Genomic DNA, 8,834 nt, shown 5'->3' with positions numbered 1-8,834 from the left:
ATGAGCCCCTGCACCCTATCCTTAAATTCTTTTTTTCAGGGTTTTATTCATCATCCCAAGCTGTCTGGGCTCAAGGCATTAGTATCCCATGTAATGAGGGCCTAGAAGTTTCGTCTCCTGACATCCTCCCCAGGCAGTCCCATCGATGGGTTTCAGAGGTCATCAAGTCCAGCAGGCTTCAAATCTCCCAACAGAGTCCCCCTTACCGGGGGCTGCCTGGGGAACCCCCATCCCACTTCAACTTGAGCACCTTCGCTTTTGTATTTTTATTTATTTATATTTCCTGGTAAGAATTTGTTGCAAACACATGGAAGATTTTGTGGCTGAAGTAATGTAAAACCATCGACCAAACCGGAAATTGAGACACAGCCAGCGTCACACAACAGGCCATCTGAAAGGCTGGAATAGCATCGAGGGAGTCTCCCTGGAACCGAGCAGCCAAGGCAGGCTAATGGTGAAGGCCCAGCCACAGTAATGGTCCCCTGGAGGTGGGTATTGGAGCCATGGGGGCGGAGGGAGGGCTCCATTAGCAGTAGCAGGTCAGGAGGGGAAGGGCAAAGTTCCAGCCTCGGCTTCTCCCATGTATTAGGAGGCTTCCTGTCTCTCCAGCCCTGAGGAGGTATTTGGCTCATTCAGGCCTTTTCATCCTCCTTCTCTCCACTTCTCTCATTGCCCCTGGGAAAACTTGCTCTGAAAATGCATGCTGGGGATGGAGCCCCTGCCCTGGCCCAGGCTCCAATCCCCCCTTCCCAGGCTACAGTGGTGTCTCTGTTGCCCCTTGATGCCATACCCTGCCTTACACTCTCTGGTGGTTCCACCATCCTCTGGATAAAGCCTAGCTCTCTAGCCTGCCACTCCAGCCTCCCTGCCTCTCTGCCTCACCTCTCACCTCTGACCAGCCTCCTGTTGCCGCTTGCTGCTCCCTCTGCCCGCAGTGCCCCCTGCTCCTGGCTCCCCACCATAGGTCGTCGAAGACCCAGGCCAGGTGCCCCACCACTTACCATGCTGTTATCGCTATCACTGCCTGTCTCCCCCTCTAACAGGGATCACTCTGAGAGCAGAGCCAGGGTCCATTCTGTTCACAATTAAATGGCCAACACCTAGCACTGTTCCTGAATAATTTTTCTTTTTTTTTTTTTTGAGATGGAGTCCTGCTCTGTCACCCATGCTGGAGTGCAGTGGCGTGATCTCGGCTCACTGCAACCTCTGCCTCCTGGGTTCAAGCGATTCTCCTGCCTCAGCCTCCCAAGTAGCTGGAATTACAGGTGTGCACCACCACGCCTTGCTAATTTTTGTATTTTTAGTAGAGACAGGGTTTCACCATGTTGGCCGGTTGGTCTTGAACTCCTGGCCTCAAGCGATCCACCCCCCCTCGGCCTCCCAAAGTGCTGGGATTACAGGCGTGAGCCACCACACCTGACCCCTGTCCCTGAACATTTGTCACAACATATTTCTTATGAGTGAATGAGTAAGAACTCTATTTTAGTGGTCACCTTCTTTGTGCTAGTCATTAAGTTTAAGGTATCTCGCTTAATCTTCTCCAGAATCCTGTGAGATAGGCATTATTTTATTCTCATGTGACATGTAGAGAAACTGAGGTTCAGAAAGGGGAAGCAAATGTCCAAAGCCACACAGTGAATCTGCGGTGAGTCTTCTGGCCCCGAAACTGCAGCCTGATGGGAAGGAAGGCCCTGCTGAGTTCCCAGAGTTATGGCTGGGTAATGGCATTGGGACCCACACTGGCAGCTCCAGTTACACAGGGTTGGGCTGGCTCTAGCAGCCTTGTCTTACTTGCTCCCTGAACTGCTGCATTGGCCTGCACCATCCTCCCTTCCCTTGCCAGCCGGGAACTGTGCTCCTCAGGTTTCCTGGGCAGAGTCCAGGGCTCTGATGCCAAACGCAGCCTGGAAGCTCTGGCTCTTGGCATGCCAGGATGCGGGCACCCAAGTGCCCTGCACCCGGGATGCAGGAAGCTTAGTCCAGGCCTGGGCATGCCTCTGTTCCATCTCCCCTTAAGCAGGACCAGCTACTTAATCTGCAGGACCCAGGGCAAAATGAAAATGTGGGCCCCTCATTGAAAAATTAAGAATTTCCAACAAAAGAATGAAAAAATAAGGAAAAATTAACAATTTCAAGATGGTGATGGCAGAGTATTTAACACTTCAAAGCATGGCCCTTACTGTCCAGGTCTCATGCCCACGAAGTCAGCCCTGTCGTCAGGCCTTGGTTTCCTTGTCTGTCAAGTGGGAGAATGGTAGCCACTGGCCAAAAGGGTGAGGGTGAGAATGAGGTGGGAGCTGGAGGTAGGAGGTCCAGTGAATAGCATGAGGATGAGGTAAGGGTCTCTGAGTTCATGATTTGTTATCTGGGTCTCAGCACTGGGTGGCAGACCAAACTCCTTGCCAGGAGTTTGATTGCTTACAACAGCTCTTTTTCACAGAACCAAAAAACTAAAAATCCATGAAGCAAAATAACTTGCTCAGGGTCACACAGAGACTCAGTGGGGGAAGCCAAGATCAGAGTTCTGGCCTGGCGCTCTGCGAAGCTGGTGCTTTTCGTGACCCAGGCAGGAGAAAGAGAAGGGCAGGAGGGACGTGGGATGGGGACAGGCTGCTCAGGACAAAGAGGGCCACTGTGCAGACACAAAGACCTGACCACAGAGGCCCCTGTGGGGGCTGGGACAGACAAATGAATGGAGCTGTGTGACTCTATCTGTGGTGACTGGGGTAGCTGCCAGGAGCTGCCTCCTAGACCCTACCTGGTCGTGATGAGGGTTGGGGAGGGTGTTGGCCTGCAGGAACCAGGAAATGGGTCAGGGAGGAGAAACAGACTCAGAGATGGGCGCCTTCCCCACTCCCCAGGCCTCTGACCCCATCTCCCCCTAGCTCCTCCTGGACAGCCTGCCAGCTTATGGAATCTCCCACAAACCATCCACCACCCCACATTCCTCCATCTCAGTGAGGGTGAGGCTCAGGCAACTCACTGTCTGGCAGTCCCAGCCTCACAATACTTCTGACCCTTCCCCATCACCGGTGGCAGGATGAAGCATATGCCCTCGGTGCAGTGTCCTTCAGGGCCCTGTGTGACCTATCCTGCTGACCTTTCTTCACTCACCTGTCCCCACTCCTCCTCTGCCTCCCATGCTGCAGTCACATGGAACGTCCCACCATTCTCCAAACACTCTGTCCTTCCACACACACGCCCCCATGTTGGCTCATGCTTTTCCTTCTTCCTGGGGGGGCTGTTTCTCCTGCTCCAGTAGGCTGAAATCCCATTTCTCCTCCATGAACCAGCTCAAATGCCACCTCCACTAGCCGGCTTTCCTCCATGCCCACAGCTGGGTTTAGCTTCGCTCATTAACCTGTTAATCTACAAATGTTGGGTTCACCCACTCTAGCGGTGCTCCTCCCACACTGGCTTGTGTTGTAGTTGTTCGAATCTGCAAAGCCTACCTGGAAGAGGGGGCCTTTGAGCTGGGCCTTACAGGGCAGGTAGACTTCACTAGTGAATGTCAGTGGTAAGAAGTGACAGGAGCTCAAAGAATCAGGGATATCAGCCCTATCTCCAAAATTTTATCTGCATCAACCAGGTTGCTGAGTTCAAATAGCAAGGAGTCTATAGTTCAGAATGGCAGGAGTTGAGTGTGCAGGGACATTGTCAAGGGATAAAGTTAAGAGCTTCACCAGGGCCAAGCCACGAAGGGTTTTATAATGCCATACTAAGGAATTTATTTGCTTGCTTGTTTAAAACACATTTGAATTTATTTCTCAGCTCTATAGTTTACTAAGTAATTAAGTTCTGGCTTTTATCTTTACTATTTTCTCCCTCTTAATTACCTTGGGTAGCTTTTCTGTTCTTTTTCTACAAGCTTATTGAAGTGAATACTTAGGCTGGGTGCGGTGGCTCATGCCTGTAATCCCAGCACTTTGGGAGGCCGAGGTGGGTGGATCACTTGAGGCCAGGAGTTTGACTGGCCTGGCCAACATGATGAAACCGCATCCCTACTAAAAATACAAAAATTAGCCAGGCATGGTGGCACACGCTTGTAATTCCAGCTACTCGGGAGGCTGAGGCATGAGAATCACTTGAACCCAGGAGTTGGAGGTTGCAGTGAGCCAAGATCATACTGCTGTACTTCAGCCTGGGCGACAGAGCAAGACTCTGTCTCAAAATAAATAAATAAATAAATAAATAAATAAATAAATGTGAATACTTATTTTGTTGTCATTCTTTTTCAATAATGTAAGCATTTTTAAGGCTATCATTTCCCTCTGAATTCAGCTTTGTCCATGTTACATACATTTTGATATGTAAAGTTTTCTTTATCATTGTTTTATAACTAGTAGTAATTGAATTTGTAATTACTCTTTGACACAGCCAAAAGTCTTTTTAGGGGAATATTTAGGTTTTGGAGTTCTTTTTATTGCTTAAACATGTTATGAGTTTCTAGTTTTGTTGCAGGTATGTGGGGGAAGAAAGGTTAAATTCTGTAAAGAAAGGGTAAAGTCTGTAGTTGGTGAATATTTTATTTTTTAGAATTTACTTTTTATGCATTCCATGGATATTTTTAAAGGAGATATGTGTTTTCTTTTTATAGATTCACCTCTTGATATTTTATTTGCCTAGTTGTACTATATACGTAACACACATACATAATATTGAAAAATAATTTTCTCTTTATTTTTTCTTCCTCCCTTCCTTCCTTTTCTTTCATTCTTTCGTTTCCTTCCTTCCTTTCCTTTTCTTTTGTTTTCTCCTTCCTTCCTTCCTCTCTCTCTTCTTTCTTTCTTTCTTCTTTCTTTCTCTCTCTCTTTCTTTCTTTCTTTCTTTCTTTCCCTTTCTTTCTTTCTTTCTTTCTTTCTTTCTTTCTTTCTTTCTTTCTTTCTTTCTTTCTTTCTTTCTTTCTTCTCTCCTCTTTTTTGAGACAAGGTCTTGCTCTGTTGACCAGCCCAGCTCATTGCAGCCTTGGCTTCCCAGGCTCAGGTGATCCTCCCAGCTCAGCCGCCCAGCTGGGACTACAGGCTGGTGCCACCACACTGAGCTAATTTTTTATATTTTTAGTAGAGATGAGATTTCACCATATTGCCCAGGCTGGTCTTGAACTCCTAGGCTTAAGCAATCTGCTTGCCTCAGCTTCCTAAAGTGCTGGGATTACAAGCATGAGTCACTGCATCCAGCCTCAGTATTTCTTTTTCCCTCATATAACCCAGCAGGCTGAAAATGATGTGTCTCCCACTACTTTTTTGTTTATATCAACCTCTCCTTCTATTGCTATTTCATCTATTTTGATGCTCTGTTATTCAATATATAAAAGTTCATCCTCACTATGGCTTACATATTTTTATAGGTAAAAGTGTCCCCTTTTTGTCCCATCTAATGCTTTTAGCCATATTTTAAAATATTTCTTACTTCTTACATCACTACTAACATCCCCTGCTTTATTTCATTTGCATTTACCCAACATAGCTTTGTCTGTGCTTCCAAATGTAAACTTGCTGTGTCATTTAACTTTTCTATTTAAACTTTGGAATGAGTAATATATGGTTCAAAAATTTTATAGTATAGGAAAAAAAGATATTCAGAGAAATGTCTCCCTCCATCCCCCATCATTCAGCTGCCTGGTTTCCACTGCTCCCTTCACTCTTAACCTGGAAAGTGTTTTTGTTAGTTTATTGTGTATCCTTGAGTTCCTTTGTGTGAATACAAACATTTCCACTTATTTTCCTTTTTAATTTTTACTTATTTTTAGTTTTTTTTAATATGGAGTCTCGCTCTGTCACCCAGGCTGGAGTGCAGTGGCGGGATCTTGGCTCCCTGCAGCCTCCACCCTCCAGGTTCAAGTGATTCTTGTGCCTCAGCCTCCCAAGTAGCTGGGACTACAGGCTTGCACCACTATGCCTGGCTAATTTTTTGTATATATATATTTTTTCAGTAGAGATAGGGTTTCACCATGTTGGCCAGGCTGGTTTCAAACTCCTGACCTCAAGTGATCTGTTTGCCTCAGCCTCCCTCATTTTCCTTTTTGAAAAAACACAAAAGAGTATCATAAAGATACACACTGACCCTTGCATGTTATCACTTAACAGTATATCTTGGAGATCTTTCCAAATCAGTATACTGGAAGCTTCTTCATTCTTTTTAAAGGCTGCATAGTATCCCATTGTATAGTCATACCATAATGTATTTAACCAGTCCTCTGTTGGTGGACATTTGGCTTGTTGCCAATTTTTTGCTAGCACAAACAATGCTGCAATGAATAGCCTTGTACATATTTTTTTGCTTGGGTATGAATATATGCAGGAAAATTTCACAGAAACTTATTACTCGATCAAAAGGATTGTGCGTTTGAAGATTTGATAACTGCTGTCAAATTGTCAGCCACTGGGATTGTATTCATTTACCCTTCCACCAGCAATGTATGGGAGTGCCTGTACCTCCATAGCCTCACCAACACTGTGATACCAAACTTTTGGATTTTTGCCAGTCTGATAGGTGAAAAGTCATGTCTCAGTGTAGTTTTGTCAGGTTTTTTTTTGTTTTGAGTGCATATCTTCATAACAAAAGTATAATTTATGATCCATTTCCATTTCCTTTTCCATTAGTCATTAGTTGCTTAAAGACTGGGATGCTTTCTAAGAAACGTGTCATTTTGCTATTTCATCATTGTGTGAACGTGAACACAAACCCAGATGGTATAGCCTACTACACACCTAGGCTATATGGTATAGCCTATTGCTACTAGGCCACAAACCTGTACCTGTACTGCATACTAGAGGCAATTGTAACACAATGGTAAGTATTCGTATATCTAGACATATCTACACATAGAAAAGGTACAGTAAAAACACAGTATTATAATCCTATGGGACCACTGTTGTCTATGCAGTTCATCATTAATCAAAACATCACTAATTAAAATATCACAAAAAGTCATATGCAGTGCATGACTGTATATCCTTTAGCCATTTTTCTATTAAGTTGTTGGTCTTATTGATTTGCATTAGCTTATTGTATTTTAGGAATATTATTCATCCCTCTGTCTGTGACCTGAATTGAAAATAATTTTTCCTAGTTTGTCATTTGTCTTTAGGTTTTACTTAGTGTCTTAGTCCATTTTCTGTTGCTGTGACCGAACACCACAGACAGGGTAATTAATAAAGAATAGAGATTTATTTTGCTCATGATTCTGGAGGCTGGAAAGTTCAAGAGCATGGTTCAGGCATCTAGTGAGGGCCTTCCTGCTGCAGCATGACATGGTGAGAAGTATCGCATGGCAATACAGAGCAAGCATGCTAGCTTAGGTCTCTCTTCCTCTCCTTACAAAGCTACCAGTCCCATCATGTGGGCCCCACCTTGATGACTTTATCTAATCCTAATTACCTCCTGAAGGTCCCACCTCCAATCAACAATGAATTTAGGGATTAAGTTTCTAACACATGAAATTTGGAGGACATGTTCAAATCATAGCACTTAGGTTTGTAACTTTTTTTAACATTGTTTTTAATTTTTCTGATTTAATTTATCAATCTTTTTTTATTTTTATTTTTATTTTTTTTTTTTATTCAGGGTCTCACTTTGTCCCCCAGGCTGGAGTGCAGTGGCATTTTCTCAGCTCGCTGCAACTTTGACCTCCCAGGCTCAAGCAATCCTCTCTCCTCAGCCTCATGAGTACCTGGGACTACCAGCGTGCATCACCACAACTAGCTAATTTTGTTTTGTTTTTTGTAGAGACAATGTCTCACTATGTTGCCCAAGCTGGTCTCAAACTCCTGTACTCAAGTGATCCTCCTACCTCAGCCTCCCAAAGGGCTGGGATTACAGGCATGAGCCATGGCACCTGGCCAATCTCTCCTTTATGGCTTCTGGAGTTTGAGTCATAATTAGAAAGGTTTTTCTACTCCAAGATTTCTTCCCCATGTATTCTTTTAATACTTGTTTTTCTGTTTTTTCACATGTTTATCTTTAATACATGTATTTGGATATTCCGTATTATTTTAAGTATTTCTTGTAAGCAGCATATTATGTAGTTGAATTTTGTTTTTAAACATGAGAATATAAAAATATTTGCCTTCAATAACTTAGCTTAATTTATTTATATATATTTCATAATAATGTGGCCTCATTTTACTTCATTTTTTTGCTTCCTTATTGCTTTATTTTTTGTTATTTGCTATACATTTTAGGTTTTTCTTGCTTTTAGCTTCTATAATGATTTTGAAGGTGAAGATCAAGTTTGTAATTCTTTAAGCCTTTTTTCTTTTGAGACAGGATCTTGCTCTGTCACCCAGGCTGGAGTGCAATGGCAGGATCTCAGCTCACTACAGCCTCCACCTCCCAGGTTCAAGCAATTCTCATGCGTCAGCCCCCCGAGTAGCTGGGATTACCGGCACACGCTGCCACACACTGCTGATTTTTGTATTTTTAGTAGAGATGGGATTTCACCATGTTAGCCAGGCTGGTCTCGAACTCCTGGCCTCAAGTTATCCACCTGCCTCAGCCTCCCAAGGTCCTGGGACTACAGGCATGAGCCACTGCACCTGACCTTTTTAAGTCTTTAGATTAGTCAACCACATATATTTAAATGTATATTTATCAAATTACCAAAGTCAGTAGAAGGTGCCATTTTTTACACTGTACTTGCTGTGTTTAACGGATCTCTACTTTTGTCTGCATTATACAGATGAGGACACTAAAGCTCAGCTTGTTTAAGTAGTTTGCCCAAGGTAGCGCAATAATTTTTTTTTTTTTTTTTTGAGATGGAGTCTCGCTCTGTTGCCCAGGCTGTAGTGCAGTGGCGCAATCTCAGGTCACTGCAACCTCCACCTCCTGGGTCC

The sequence above is a fragment of the Symphalangus syndactylus genome, chromosome 6, assembly GCF_028878055.3.
Source record: "Symphalangus syndactylus isolate Jambi chromosome 6, NHGRI_mSymSyn1-v2.1_pri, whole genome shotgun sequence".
NCBI classification, from domain to species: Eukaryota; Metazoa; Chordata; class Mammalia; order Primates; family Hylobatidae; genus Symphalangus; species Symphalangus syndactylus.
Note: the sequence above shows the minus strand (reverse complement) of the source record.